A 17,240-nucleotide genomic window follows, 5' to 3' on the forward strand; every position below is an offset into this window, starting at 1 on the left:
CAAATGTTTGGAATACCACTTTACAAATCTGGGTAGGCTAAGTGCCATTGTGTTATACTACTCTAGCCTTCTGTACAATATGATATTTTAAATTCCTTTTTTAACTTCTATTTTTTTTAATCTGGCAGAGATGGTTTAAAGAAAAAGTAAAGAGCTGGCTACTGGCTTATTATTTTTTTCCAGTAGGAGGAGTACCTCTTTAAGGAGGAAACAGGTGTTGAAGTATTTCTCTTCTTTATCCTTAACCTACTCCCTATTTTTTTTTCCCTATCTTCCTCACTGGCAAGAGAGTCTGGCTTTTATACATAAGATTTACAGGAAATGTTTCTTCCTCGGCAGAAGAAATATTTAGACAGCAGCAGTGACAGACTTGAATCCTCCACCCACAGTAGACCTTCTGGTTCCATGCAGTCTTTCATATGAGAGAACTGAAGGATGAAAGGTGTTTTTCAAAAATTTTAAAATTATTTTTAATAATTACAGTTCTCCTCCTCAGAGACTGGCAATCTGGAGATTTAGGGATTTTTTTTCTCTTCACTGGCTTGAATTTTTCAAAATTCTGTTGCTTTCTTTTTTCTCTTTCAAGGATAAGTAGGAAACCTTACTACAGGTTATCATGCAAGGTGGCTTTTGAAAGTGATGGTGGCAAAAAAAAAAAAAAAAAATGGAATGCTTGCTTCACAGTCTATGTGGGAAGTAGTGATAAAGGAAGGGATGCTTTCAGGGCAGAGAGTGTATTATTTCTCCAAAAAACCAGGTCAGTATGTAATGTAGCAGACATGTTATGGAACCTGAAAACAGTACAAATGAAATAACATTAGAGAAAAACAAAACTACATCCTATAAAGAGAATATGAAAGAAAACCAGAGCACATATACAATGTATCCTTTCGGGAGCAAAGGCATCCTTAAACAAAGAAAAATGCCACTCTTGGTACTCTTAGTATTCTTGACACTATTGTTTTTTGGGATAAACAGCATTTCCTGGGAGCTTGTCAGAAATTCAGACCCTTCATCCCCACCTCAGATCTACTGAATCAGAATCCGCATTTGACAAGATTCCCCCGTGACTCACTCTGAGGTGCTGCTAAAGACGTTGGTACTAACTCTTTATTTCTGACTGTTTCTGCCTTTTCTGTCTTTGGACCCTTTGCCTTCCCGTTTCCCTTTATTTCAGCAGGTTCTTAAGGAGGACTCAGCTGACTTCTCAGCTACTGGATCAAGCCTGTCTGCTTGTAATAAATTGCATAATACTGTAGAGGGAATCTGTATTTAGATAGCAAAACACAATTCTGATGTCAGGCTAACTGTCTCTGGGGATGCTGGTTGGGCATGCTGCTGGGCACTCTGTGGTTGATATATAATTTTATCTTTGAAAGACAGAAATTAGATCAATGTTTCTTCATTTCCTTGGGTTTAAGAGTAGCTCACACTAGGATTGATAGGTCTCAATGTTTTTCAAAATGCTAATATTCGTTCTATGTTGTCAGAACAGTAAATCATTTACTCTAAGTTCATGCCCAAGGAATAGTGAAGCAATTACTGACTCTGGTCACAAGATTAAACCTTTGAAATAATATTTGCTGATACATTCTTCACCAGGAAATATCATCACTTTCTTTGCCAATTACTATGGGCTAATAATGAACCCCCATTACATGACCTATTGTTTGTTATTGCTTTATGCTGAGAAAACACCATGAAGCCATCTGGAAAATACTCATCAGCTGTTCTCCTCAAGTGCCATAATACCAAGTTCGTTCTGCATATTACCATATAATTGAGACTCAAACTTGCTTTGGCCTCTGAGGGAGTGGCTTTGGTGTGGAGTTCTTTCTAGTATATTACTTGTAGTATGCAGTTACAGGGACTTGTTTGCTGAAGATCTTACTCCAGTTTGATATTAAAATAGGAAAAACTCAGTATGTTTTTTCCTCTATGGTTAACTACAGAGCCAAAATAAAGTATATTAGCTGGTGCATTGGGATAGTGTATGATTAAAATCAAAACAAAAATTCATTTTGGCTGAGTAGATTCAACTCTGGGGGAACTAAAACTTCTTTCATTGTCATGTCTACCACTATGACTAAATTAGCTGTGGTGTCCCTAATTCAGTATTTGTAACTTTTAGTCATTAATTCTACAGCAGAGGATTTGATCAACCTTGCAGAAATTTGAATCAGTTCTTAATAGAATGAAAAATAATACTTCTATCTCTGCAGCAGAGAAACTCCATGAACACAGTAGGTGCTCAAAAATACTTGTTCTATTTCTGAGCTTATCAATAAAGATTTTGAAATTCTACCCTGTTTAACTGTTATACCTAAAATCAAAGAAACACAATACAAAGGGAGCTGTTTCTTTTCCCTAATATTGAAGATAATGCATCATGCTAGAAGAAAAATTCTAACATCAATGTTTCTTTAATCCATTTCTAAGAGATATGCCTTTGCCTAGAGCTATGTTGATTGACCTTCAGGGTAATTTTAAGCCCTGAGCACCACATCTGAATTGGAATCAAAACACGTATCTTTCTTGCTAAGCACAACATTCTTTTCAATTCAACAAGAATTTTCATGTGCTTAGCATTATCATAGGCAAGGGAAATGCTAAACCTATAGAACATATGGTTTTTCCTCTCTATACAACATATATATTATTACATAATACAGTTAGAGAGAATCTCAAAGAAGATGTAAAACAGAATAGCATGTATGAATTAAACCATTATCTGTATTCACCAAGCTGGTTCTCCTCCTTCCACTTCTCTTCTAGAGAGTAGCACCTAAGCCTTAAATTCAGATTTCATCCTAAACTCCTCCCTTTCATCTCCCATTACATCCAGTCAATCATCAAATCCAGTGGATTCTATCTTCGTAATATTTCTTGATTCAGTATCTTTTTCTCTATCTCTTATGCTGCTGCTTTAGATTGGCTGGCATTACCTTTAGCTTAGACTATTACAATACCCTTTTACATTTTGACTCATCTTCCTGAATGACTTTCCACCAACCCAGTTTCTTAAAACATAGATCTAAAACTTATACTGTTCTTATTTTCTCCATCAGTCACGAGTAAATGTCCGGACCCTATATTCTTGATCTGGGCCTCCAGTTTTGTCTCTATCAGCATAGATACTTATATCCTATAATTCCACCAGAACATATCCAGCTGTTTCAGCATCTGGAATTTTTCACATATTCCTCCCCTAAAATGCCCTTCTTTCTCTTATTTTCTCCACTTGACAACCAACAAAGTACCCTTCAAATTTTTATTTAAGAGGGTTTCTTTTTTTTTTTTTTTATACTTTAAGTTTTAGGGTACATGTGCACAAAGTGCCGGTTTGTTACATATGTATACATGTGCCATGTTGGTGTGCTGCACCCATTAACTCGTCATTTGACATTAGGTATATCTCCTAATGCTATACCTCCCACCTCCCCCACCCCACAACAGACACCGATGTGTGATGTTCCACTTACTGTGTCCATGAGTTCTCATTGTTCAATTCCCATCTATGAGTGAGAACATGCAGTGTTTGGTTTTTTGTCCTTGCGATAGTTTGCTGAGAATGATGGTTTCCAGCTTCATCCATGTCCCTACAAAGGACATGAACTCATTCATTTTTTATGGCTGCATGGTATTCCATGGTGTATATGTGCCACATTTTCTTAATCCAGTCTATCATTGTTGGACATTTGGGTTGGTTCCAAGTCTTTGCTATTGTGAATAGTGCCGCAATAAACATACGTGTGCATGTGTCTTTATAGCAGCATGATTTATAATCCTTTGGGCATATACCCAGTAATGGGATGGCTGGGTCAAATGGTATTTCTAGTTCTAGATCCCTGAGGAATCACCACACTGACTTCCACAATGGTTGAACTAGTTTACAGTCCCACCAACAGTGTAAAAGTGTTCCTATTTCTCCACATCCTCTCCAGCACCTGTTCTTTCCTGACTTTTTAATGATCGCCATTCTAACTGGTGTGAGATGGTATCTCATTGTGGTTTTGATTTGCATTTCTCTGATGGCCAGTGATGATGAGCATTTTTTCATGTGTCTTTTGGCTGCATAAATGTCTTCTTTTGAGAAGTGTCTATTCATAACCTTTGCCCACTTTTTGATGGGGTTGTTTGTTTTTTTTTCTTGTAAATTTGTTTGAGTTCATTGTAGATTCTGGATATTAGCCCTTTGCCGGATGAGTAGCTTGGGAAAATTTTCTCCCATTTTGTAGGTTGCCTGTTCACTCTGATGGTAGTTTCTTTTGCTGTGCAGAAGCTCTTGAGTTTAATTAGATCCCCTTTGTCAGTTTTGGCTTTTGTTGCCATTGCTTTTGGTGTTTTAGACATAAAGTCCTTGCCTATGCCTATGTCCCGAATGCTACTGCCTAGGTTTTCTTCTAGGGTTTTTATGGTTTCAGGTCTAACATTTAAGTCTTTAATCCATCTTGAATTAATTTTTGTATAAGGTGTAAGGAAGGGATCCAGTTTCAGCTTTCTACATACGGCTAGCCAGTTTTCCCAGCACCATTTGTTAAATAGGGAATCCTTTCCCCATTGCTTGTTTTTGTCAGGTTTGTCAAAGATCAGATAGTTGTAGATATGCGGCATTATTTCTGAGGGCTCTGTTCTGTTCCATTGATCTATATCTCTGTTTTGGTACCAGTACCATGCTGTTTTGGTTACAGTAGCCTTGTAGTATAGTTTGAAGTCAGGTAGGGTGATGCCTCCAGCTTTGTTCTTTTGGCTTAGGATTGACTTGGCAATGCAGGCTCTTTTTTGGTTCCATATGAACTTTAAAGTAGTTTTTTCCAATTCTGTGAAGAAAGTCATTGGTAACTTGATGGGGATGGCATTGAATCTATAAATTACCTTGGGCAGCATGGCCATTTTCACAATATTGATTCTTCTTACCCATGAGCATGGAATGTTCTTCCATTTGTTTGTATCCTCTTTTATTTCCTTGAGCAGTGGTTTGTAGTTCTCCTTGAAGAGGTCCTTCACGTCCCTTGTAAGTTGGATTCCTAATTCCTGCAATTAATTTATTCTCTTTGAAGCAATTGTGACTGGGAGTTCACTCATGATTTGGCTCTCCATTTGTCTGTTATTGGTGTATAAGACTGCTTGTGATTTTTGTACATTGATTTTGTATCCCGAGACTTTGCTGAAGTTGCCTATCAGCTTAAGGAGATTTTGGGCTGAGACGATGGGGTTTTCTAGATATACCATCATGTCATCTGCAAACAGGGACAATATGACTTCCTCTTTTCCTAATTGAATACCCTTTATTTCCTTCTCCTGCCTGATTGCCCTGGCCAGAACTTCCAACACTATGTTGAATAGGAGTGGTGAGAGAGGGCATCCCTGTCTTACAATCATCTTCCTAAGCATGACTGAACTTCCTCTCTCTTGAGTCCCATTCCATATACTTCTATACTTATTCCTACAATATTATATCTACTCCCATTCAGTTGTAAGCTCCTCAAAGAGGGGATCCAAATATTCATCTCTTCAGCTCCTTGAAGAGTGAGTAGAATACAGCCAACGCTCAACACAAGGAAAATGAGAATGAATGAACAAATGAGAGCTAAGAAAATGAATGGTCAAAGTGTGATACTCTTGTGGAAGAATATCTGAGAAGAGGCTCACCAGTGTATTAGTTTTCTATTGCTGCTGTAACAAACTGCCACAATCTCTGTAGCTTCAAACAATATAAAATTATAATTTTACATGCTAGGCCAGAAGCCTGAAACTGGTTGGCAGTAGCCTCCGTATAGAGGGTAGGGAGGAGAATCTGTTGCCTTGCCTTTTTCAGCTTCTAGTGGCTGCCTACTTTCATTGGCCTGTGGCCCTGATGTGGAGAGGAGACAGGGAAATACTGGGTAGAAGAGGGTGATTCCCCAGCAAAGTCCCCACCCTCAAGCCTGGAAACCCACAACCTAATGGGAACAGGCGTTCCTGTTTTCACACCCGAAAGTTGCCTCTTGGCCCGCCACACTCCCCTATCCTGTACCCATATAAACCTCAGACCCTAGGCTCCAGAAGGCTGATGAGAAGATGAACAGAAGAGCAAAAGAATGGCAGAACGGTGAGGGAGAGAAAAGAGAAGGAGCATCTGAATGCCCAGAGGAGTTCAGCTGGGGGCAGTTGGAGAGGACAGCAGCCACTGGACGGCTACACTCCAGGGGAAGATCATCTTCCCACTCCATCCTCATCCATCCCACTAAGGGCCACCTCCACCACTCAATAAAACCCCTGCATTCACCATCCTGCAAGTCTGTGCGTGACCTGATTCTTCCTAGATGCCAAACAAGGGCCCGAGTACCAAGAGGGCACTGAGCTGATTAACACTTAAGCTGTCCATGGACAGCAAGGCTAAAAGAGCACACTGTAACATAATGCCCACTTGAGCTTTGGAGTTGCAGACATCCACTCCTGGACATTGCCGTGGGGCCAGAACCCAGGGGCACTTGCCCAGCTCCTGCACCTGCCTGCCTGCATGCTTCCCTTTCCATAAGGGATTTGAGCATGCCGAACAGGCAAGCCACACCCCTGTCACACGCCCTGCGAGGAGAGTCATGGAATTCTCCTGCTTCAGCCCCACATCACTCTGACCTTCTACCTTTGTTGTCACATCTCCTTTTCTGACTCTTCTACCTCTCTCTTCCATCATTTAAGGACCCTTGTGATTACACTGGGCCCACCAATGTAATTCAAGATAACCTAGAATAATCTCCCCTTCCTTAATTAATTACACCTGCAAGATCCCTGTCGTCATGTAAAGTGACATATTCACAAATTCCAAGGAATAGAATGTGTATATTTCTGGCAGGCCATTTGTCTGCCTACTATGTGCAAATCAAGCAATTTCTTGTATGTTACAAATACCAGCCATGCCTATTATTGCATCGATAGGAAGATGGAAACTAAACTAGCAGGGAGAAGATGGCTGATACTAAATAAAATTCTTATAAAACAAAACCACAACGTGAGGGTCACAGGCAAGTATACAGGCTGATGGATTTGTCCAGAGAGCATGTGTACATGCCTGCACTCATGAGTACAGTCCTTCTCAATCCATCTCCAATTCAAGGTTCTCTACCATGCTCCATGCACTCCATATTGCCCTTATGCTTTTTCTCAAAAGTTTCTACCCAAGATGAGCGTTAGCTTGATTTCATGTGTTATGTGCCCAAGGACAGTAGTGTGATTTGACTCAGCTCTCTCCCACCTAAATAAAGACCAGAGTGAGTTAAATTTCTATTTCTACGTCTCTTCAGTCTTTGTAACATGGCAAGTGACACTCAGATTACTATTATTCAAAATCACCTTCAGAAATCAGAGTACTTGAGGAAAGAATGTGAATATCTTTTGTTTTAGATGGTTATGATTTTCCAAAGAGTTCCTTGCTTTGTTATTTCTTTAAAAAGCCTCAGGAAAACTCCGTCAGATGGATTCCAAGCACTCTTATGGCCTGAAATTCAATTTTTCCCATTGATATTGCCTAACTTTAAGATTCTCCATCTCTCCTCTAAGGTCACATGTTTGGCTTAGCTTTAAGTACGGTTTTGTTTGTGTGTGGCTAAAAGCTCCTTCAAGGCTGTAACACACACCTTCATCACTTGTCATATCACTTGTGAGTCAGTCAAACGACTGGTTAATTTTTCTGCTTCTGTTCCCTTGAAACCTAATGGTCCTCCCTGTGCATATTCATCAGCTCCTCTCTCTGTGCTCACTCAGATTCCTATAAATGTGTGTATATGTGTGTGTGTGTGTGTGTGTGTATGTGTTGGTATACTGAGCGCCAAATTTCTTTTCCCTCTTAATACTGGATTCAGAATATAGTAAGATAGTGTTCTAAAAATATCAGCACTAATCCTCTTGCCCTGAAGGGAATGGTATTAGGAATCTTGAAGTCTTTTATCAGACCAAACTCGATTTCTCTATAACTGGAAACCTCCTTATATCATAAATACTTGTTATGCAAATGTCTTCAAATGACAAGATAATGCCTTATCAATCACAAATTTTCCAAACTATGCAGATGTCTTCTCTTCTGTTTCTATTGTTATTTGTGGATGGTGCAAAAAAAGTTAGAAGTTTATAAGAGAGAATATTATCAGGTCATTTCCCTGTATACTTCAAAAGTCAAACACCTGTTTCTCACTGGTTTTAAGAAACAGATTGTTACTCATGCAAAGTCAGTTAATAGTAATTAGACACTGATTTTGTTAAAGAGCACTGGGTGTGGGGAAGAAAGTGGCATGAGGTAACTTTCTGGCAAACTGAAGTTCTGAATTGATTGAATTTGATTTTTACAGAATGGCTAACAACCCAAGGGCATTATCCAAAGCTGACAGTTATATATCAAGGAGTTCTCTGAATTTGGCTAAGCTTATTAGGGACAGCATTATCATTTATAAGAAAATTCCATGAGGCTTTTTAAGTACATGGAGTCCTCAAGAAATATCAAAAACACACACACAGTGAACTATGAGATAGGCAGTATTCAGTCTCTGAAGAATGACAGGTTGTCTTGACCCAGGCTGGATTTGAAGCTGAGGTTGGAGATATTGCAGAGCTGAGTTTTAGATCACTAAGTAATCCCCTCCGGCTCATCTTCTCTGCTTAGTCTGTGTCATTTTTTTTTAAAGTACCTGAATTACATTTTTATGTTGCTCTATAAATAAAGTGATTTTGACATTTTTAATACATTTACAGTTCCTGTAAGTCATTGCTCCTTTCACTTAATTGAAAGGAGGGGCAGATGGTTTAAATTTGGTAATATAGTATCAAATGTAGTTCAAGTGCAACTCAGAAATAAACAAGCTTTTTAAAATTTAAGTACAAATGTAGTATTAGAGGTGTTCAAATCATAACTCAAAAATACCTTTACTCAAGGAGTTTAAATCATTGTATAAACTACTAGAGAAACTCACAACCAAGTATGATGAGCTGTGAGCTCTTTGAAAGTAGTCACCCCATCTTATTTTTCTAATTCAGGTGCCCAATCAATTGTCTAGAATGCATTTATTCATTCATTCAACAAAGTTAATTTTTGCCTGCTGTGTACCAGGCCTATTCTGGGGCATGGAGATGAAGAAAGAAACATCACAGTTCCTCTTCTTAAAGACAGATATGTGGAAAATGTGGGACAGTGTAGAGTAGTCACTTCACTAGCCTGGAGAATGACAAAAAAGACTTTGAGGAAGAGATGATTCTTGAGCTGAGCTTTGAAAGGGAGTACAGGAGGTGGTCAAAGCAAGGAATCTGGCCATTCTGGGAAGTGGAAAACTAAACAGGAATGGACTGTTCAGTGTATGTAATGAGAGTGGGAAAAGTTGATTTTTAGGAGATAACAAGAAGACATTTAAGAAAAGCCTGGTGTGACCACACTGGACATTTGGGTTCTATTGTGAAATTCATAGGTAGCTGTTGGACAGTTTTAAGAATTAGTAGAACATGATCTGATTTGGGCTTTAGAAAGGTGACTCTTACAACATTATGAAACATAGATCGGTGTTAGGGAATAGTGCAAAAATGGAAGCAGGAAGATCAAAAGAGATGTTTCAAAATCCAGGAGATGGCTGCTTCATCTAGAATAGGATTGATGGAAATGTGGGTTGTAAAGGTAAAGAAAGAGTCAAAGATAATTCTTGTTTCTTGCTTGGGCAGCTGGCTGGAGGGCAAAGGTGTTTGCACAGGGAGGGAACAGTAGAGAAGTCATGCTTTGAGAACAAAAAGGTCAGAGGAGTGCCATTGAGGTTAGGACGATGGCACAGCATAATAACCTAATAAAGTTTGGTGCATCACTGCGTTGTCTTTTTTTCTCAGCAGGCCATTCTTTTCAATTTTTTGTAAATGAAATCTACTTTAACTATACTGCATTAACATCATCAACTTCCATTCCTTTTATGATAATAGCCTATTTTCTTCAACCTCTTGCCACATTTTCCCCCTTCTTTGCCGATACCTTTATTTTCCTCTCGGCTATAATTTTGGCATACCACTCACCTCTCATGCCTTGCCTTGCTATACCTGTCTGTGCTACAAGGCTAAATTTTAGCATTAGAGATTACCTTCAGTCCCTTCCAACTCAAATAATCATTCATTCCATGAGTCTTATTTTTTGTTGTTGTTATTTGTTTGTTTTTGTCTGTTTGCAGCTAAACCATATCAGACCTTCTCTTTGCAAATGATTTGGTATACCTTGGTCAGTTTCATGTTGACTCTTGCAAGGGTTCCACATGGGAGCATGTAAGCCTGAACAAGCTGCCTAAAGCTAATAACTAACCTCAAATAATGCCTATATATTTTCTTTAAAAACACTAAGAGAAGAAACAGAGCTAGCTTCAGGGAAGAAAGAGCAGCTAATGTTCAAACTTACCGCCTATTTCTGGGTCCTGAGCAATTTGAACACTTTTAATTGTGCTGAAAATCATGATTTTCTAACAAATATGCAATAAATGCCTTGGTTATTGCACAGTGGAACCAATCCTATGACAGATCCATTGAAAGATTTTAATTTATTATATAAAAATAAAAAATAATAGCGATAAGGAAGAAATAATATAGATAAAATAAGAAAAGTGAATTGGTCAGAAGTAAAAGAAGGAGACTATAAGTTTGAGAAGAGAAGTCAAACTTTCAAAATCCATCTTTAGCTCTTTAAATAAATTATTATGCCCTCCATCAAAACCGCCTGCCATAAGTAACATAGCATGTACGGGTGTGCCTTTTAAGTGTACTGATGGAATAAAGTATGGAGTGTGGCATCTGAGTCTCTCCTTCAGCTATCCGCTTGGCTTCCTCCCTTACCTTTTTGCAGTCTTTACTTAGATAATACCTTCTTAATAAGGTTTTCCCAGTCACTTCATTTAACATTGGCCCATCCTACATTCAACACTCCCTATCACCGTTCCGTGCATTTTTTGTTTGTTTGTTTGTTTTTGGCTCTATAGCATTTAAATCCATTTAACATACTCTATGTTTAACTTTTTTAAAGTGTTGTTTTACATTCATTTACATCCTCCTTCATCCAACTAGAATGTTTATACTTACACTGTCTTTATGTGTATGTATACACACACACACCCCACACACCATACAGGTGTATATATGTATGTCTATATAAATGTGTATATAAATGTGTATATACGTATAGATGTGTCACACACCATATATGTGCACTTATACACACATATATATGAGGTATAAGTGTGACTTCTTTGTTCACTGCTATATCCATAGCCTCTAGAACAGTGCCTGATACACAGTACACACTCAAGAAATATTTTCTTAATAAATAAATGGTCAATTGTTTTAGAACTATTTGCCTCTTTTAACATTTTAAAAAATTTATTTTCATCAGTTCTGATGTACTGAGAAAACTACTAAAAATGCTGTATAATCATAAAATTGTAAACAGAAGGACTACTGTGGTAGCAAAGATGAGAAATATCTTAGGTAATTGATCCTGGAGGATTTCCGCTGATATTTCTTTAAAAAAAAGGGAGAAATCTCTTTCAAACAGCATAGATATAAGGTAAGACTTTCATGATTTTTGGCTTTAGAAAAATTGATTTTTAAAACATTTTCATCAAGACTCTTACTTACATTTTTTGTGAAGTATGCTCTGGAAATATAAATATAATGGCCTAAGAAAAGAGAGGGAGGTCTTGTGAATATTCTGCTTTTGTATTTGGAATCTTTTTATTTTCATTTTAATCATTTGGATAATAGTCTCACAGTTGTTCCCCACTGTCTGATGGATTTAGAGCTTTTGGAAGAAGCCCAGAAATGAATGAGTAGGCAGAGTGTTAACTGATTACACATATCAGCAGTATAAAATCAATTTATTAATTTCTGCTTCATGCCAGTTTTTTAAGGGAGTGAAGAGTAAAGGTATGTTGTAACCAGGATGAGCTTAAGGGGCAGAAGAGACCCTACTGCATCTTACCTAACCTGAAAATTCATGCAGACTCTATTTTATCATTAACTACAATGCCATAGTCTGAATGAGAGGAGGAGAGAGAATACAGAGAGAAGGAGATTTAGGGACCCAAAGACTAGTTTTTACTTCTTCACAAATCTGAAAACTCTTTAACATATTTTCAGTTTTAATATGTTCATGTGTTCATTCATCTATTCAACAAAGGCTTTTTGATTGCTTGTTCTGTGCCAAGACACTATGCTCTACCCAGGTTATATTCATTTTTTACTGAAAAAAAAAATGCATTGCACCCCTACTAGTGCCAGGCCCCGTTCCAAGCCCTCATGATAGAGAAGCAAAAATATTAAGTTCCGACTTTCACTGAGCTTACATTATATGAAGAGGAAAATAATAGTAAGCAAGAAACCAGGTTAGGCGTGGTGGCTCACACCTGTAATCCTACCACTTTGGGAGGCCAAGGCAGGAGGATACCCTTGAGCTCAGGAGTTCGAGACCAGCCTGGGCAACATAGGGAGACTCTGTCTCAGAAAAAAAAATAAATTAAAAAGAAACCAAAACAGACAAACAAACCTATATTACCATATTCTGGCAAATGCTGTGATGCAATATATAGCTAGGTAGGTGGAAATGGAACATGGGATGAGGGCATAGAAATAAATCTGTGGTGAAACAAATGGCAATATTATATTTTGTGGTTTTGTGCTTAAGAAAGACAGCTCTAGAGGCAAGTGTGAGGGCCAGTCTGAATGGTGGTAAGACTGGGGTCTGATGGTTAGATATCATTGCAGCTGTTTAGGGCAGAGATGGCAATGGCTATGCTAAGGTGGTGGCAGTGGAGTAGAGTATAAGTAAATAGAGAGAAAGCATATATTCTATATAGTCAAGCACCACAAAATGACATTTGCATCAACAGTGGGCCATATATACCACTATGTCACCATAAATAAGATTATAATGAAGCTGAATAATTCCTATCGCTTAGTGATGTCACAGCCATTGTAAAGTAGTGCAATGTATTACCTTTTCTATTCAGATATGTTTAAGATACACAAATACTTATCGTTGTGTTACAATTGCCTGTGTTATTCAATACGGTGACATGCCATATAGATTTGTAGCCTAGGAACAATAGTCTCTGTGGTATAGGCATGTAGCAGGCTATACCATCTAAGTTTGTGTAAGTGCACCCTATGATGTTTGCACAATGGCGAAATCACCTAAGAATGCATTTTTCAGAATGTATTTCTATCATTAAGCCATGCATGAATGTGTATACTATATATATGCTCTGTATAAATATAGAAAGCCTATAAGTATATATGTGTATATACATAACAGAGTATAAGTATGCATATTTATACTTTACTGTCTTGCCAAATATATTCATATATATTACATATTTTAAATATGAGGAGGGAGAGATAGGGGACTATAGAGAAGGTATAAGCCATGTTTTAAAAAGTAGACTAGACAGGACCAAGTCACTGTTTAAATCTTTATTGAGCAGATGCTTAATTCAGGCAATATGCTAGATTCTCAGACACACAGGATACTTGTGTAGGTGTACAATATTTTACATAGGAAGGTCTGTTTTATATGAAGCAGCATGGACTGTGTCTGTTGCAAAGAATACTTAGCAAATTCATGAATTGTGCCTGCCACATTTTATGTATCTTCTCAAAAATATAATTACTTTTTAGGATGTATTAGTAAAGGAAAATGTGTTTTCATTTTAGAGCCATGTTTGTTTGTATTACATAAGCAAGTTTTCTTTTCCCTGCAGGCCACAGAGTCTGGTTGGCCCTACATTTACTGAAGGCAGTAATAAAGCCATCAGACTTTCATAAAGAAAAATTGCCTTGAGGATAGGAAGTGTGAGTTTCTGTATAATTCAAGAATTTACTGATTGTTTCCCACCTGAACTACCCTTTCAAGAATTTAGCCTCCAATTGCATATACACATGCACATACACTCACACACCTGTATGAACTAATTTTTAAAAAGCGTTCTCTGGTACTGACGAGTATCATTTCAAAATGCTTTCTCTTCCCATTAGATGGGATTACTGAGCTGGAGAGTGGAGGGTTTGTCCCTTTCTGACCAGGACACTGATGAGCCTCATAAGTTAAAATTTATGTCTTCCCTTGTTACTGATATACCACCTGGCTCTTTTGAATTATCACAGCCACCAAATGAATTTTATAGTCCATTGGGGGCTGTCCATGCTTGTTAAGGTGATATTTCCATCTCTGGTGTAGCATGGAATCTCATCTCCTCCTTGGTGAATAATCACAGTGCCAAATCCCCCATCAGCTATCTTTTGCTTCTTGAAATGGACTTTATGTTATATATCCTCTACTTCTTCAAAGGCCAGTCAAAAAATGGCATTACGGTCAAACCCCACTGGACCTGTTGATTATCGCTATCGTATATCATCTTCCTACTTCAGAAGCCTATGGTTTTGTGACACATATTCCCTAGATGAGTTCCTCTATTTCCATCTTTTCCACCTATTTCTATTATTTCTTTTACAAGTTTCTATTAATTTCTACTTCTCTTTCTTCCTCTATTTTATTAAAGCCACTTAATGACATGGTTTGGCTGTGTTCCCAGCCAAAATCTCATCTTGAATTGTAATTCAAATTGTAATTAGATCATGGGGGTGGTTCCCCCATGCTGTTCTCATGATAATGAGTGAGTTCTCATGAGATGTGCTGGTTTTATAAGGGGCTTTTCCTCCCTTCACTCTACACATCTCTCTCCTGCTGCCCTCTGAAGAGGTGCCTTCCGCCATGATTGCAAGTTTCCTGAGGCCTCCCCAGCTATGCAGAACTATGAGTCAATTAAATCTCTTTTATTTATAAATTACTCAGCTTAGGTTATTTCTTCATAGCAGTGTGAGAATGGACTAATACACTTAGATTCACTCTGCTAGGAGATTTACTTATGTCACTGTATTTAATTCCTTCAAGACTGTAATTAGGTATTTCTATTCTTATATTACAGATGCAAGAAAGGTGCCCAAGGTCAGGCGGTTAATAGGAGAAAAAGCCAGAATTCCACTTGAGATTATAAAATTCCCAAAGCCATCCTTTTTTACATCCAATACAGGCCCTTGGAAAAGTCATGGATTTCCTGTCATTCTTCTTGCCCTTACTATAGCATTCTCAACAGTTTACAGCAAACTCCTGGGAGAAGATGATGGAACTACAAGATTCACTTGAGTGTCTTTCCAGCAATTTTTTTCTTTGTCGTAGAAAATATGGGAAGATAAAAAACATAAAATCTAGATTAAGGAGATTTCGTTTGGAGTATAGTTCTGGTCCCAATTTGTCATCCAATCAAGTGTGAAGGACATAATTCCTGTAGTAACTTAGGGTTGTGGAGAGACTAAAATGAGACTGCTTAGAGGTGTAGCATTCTGGTGTCCACTGGGAAATCTGATTTATCCAGAGGCAAAAAATGGCTGAAGGCCAATGGCTTGTATGGTAGGACCATAATGAGATCACCTTAAATTTTCTGCAAACCAGATCCTGGGAGATACCTGGGTCCCTGTCTTTCCTGGGCCATGTATATAAAAAGCACTCAATATACATTTCCTAAATCTTTTTTCCCCCAGAACTGTACCACAGTAAGTTTGTGTTGTTTACAACCAAGAAAATACTAATACAATGTCTGCTCTACAACTTCCCAGTATTTTGATTCCCATGGGATCTCAGTGAGACAATATTCAGCATAGCTACTCTTTTGAGGAAAAATGGCAAAATTGAATAAATAGTAGGCAAGAAATTGGCTTTTGAGGCCAAAAATCAGTCTCATAAAATAAGGCGGGATGGGTCTTGGAAGTAGCATCATAATCTGTCCTTGTCTTATAGCATGACATCCCTAAATTGGCAATAATTCTCAATAAAGCTGACAGAGGGAACCCCTCAGTCAGAGGTAACACAGACGTGGAGTTCTTTCTCAAAGACAGAAACTTGTAAAACTGTCTTTGGCTCTGTTGCATGCCAGCGTCTCAATGATGTTGGAATGACAGCAAGTTCTGAGGTGAATTGCTAACTGAAGACAGTAATATTCTGAGCAAGGCTGCCTTTGTTGATGAAGAAACATAGGGGTTCATGTTCTAACTACTAGGTGGAAGGGAAGGCTCCACTAGCGTACATAAAAGGTGTCCCATTTTAATGCAACAGCTAATGTGCATTTGTGACTAAAGACTCCTAAGTCTTCACCCTTGAAAAGGATCAAGCTCCAGGCAGTGAGTAAATCGGGGAAGAAAAACATAAAAATTCTTTGAGAAATATATCTTTTATTTTTGTTACAATTTGTCCATGAAGAGTTCTTTTAAAAGATTACTATGATTAGTATTTTCTTAAGGTGAATTTCAAATTTTGGTTTTGTTTGTTTTTTTGAAGAAAAACGAGGGTAGGGGTGTGTGTGTGCATGTGTATGTGTGTTTGTGTGTGTGTGTATTCATGTGATGACTGTCGTGGTTTGTGATTACATTAAATTGAAATTCTTACGATGTTGGCAGGAAGATGACTGGAGAATATCTGATTTCCCAGCAATCAGTGTCATTACTAAACAAGTCTGTGCATGGATCTATATTTTTATTGTTTATCTAGCATAAGTAGTCCACTCGAGGCTGTACCATAAGTGAATAAATGAATATTCCTTTCATTTACTGGGACATTTTATCTACTAAGGGTGTGGTGAGTTTTGGATAATACATAAAGTCAAGATCAATACATGAAGTTTGGAGGGACAAAAACATTCTAACCATGGCATTCTGCCCCTGGCCCCCAAAATTCATGTCCTTCTCACATGTAAAATATATTTGTTTTATCCCAATAGTCCCCAAAAGTCTTAGCTTGTTTCAGCATCAATCTGAAGTCTAATGCGAAAGTCTCAACTAAACATCGTAAGGGTGATGCTCAAAGTATGATTCATTCTGAAGCAAATTTCCTTCCAGCTGTGAGCCTATGAAATAAAACATGTTACGTGCTTCTAAAATACAATGGCAAGACAGGATAGGATAGACATTCCCATTCCAAAAAGGAGCTACAGGAGAAAAAGAAAGGGGCAAGAGGTCCCAAATAAGTCCAAACCCAGCAAGGCAAACATTTCATCTTAAAGCTCCAGGGGACCTTGCCTCATGGCTTTGTTGGGTGTAGCCCATGCTTCAGCTCTTCAAATTAGAGTCGTATGCATGTGGCTTTCCCAAGCTGATGCTGCACACTGGTGGCTGTACAGTTCTGGGAGTGAGCCTGGCTCCATGGCTCCATG

This window comes from Pongo abelii, chromosome 2 (genome assembly GCF_028885655.2).
Source record: "Pongo abelii isolate AG06213 chromosome 2, NHGRI_mPonAbe1-v2.0_pri, whole genome shotgun sequence".
NCBI lineage: Eukaryota > Metazoa > Chordata > Mammalia > Primates > Hominidae > Pongo > Pongo abelii.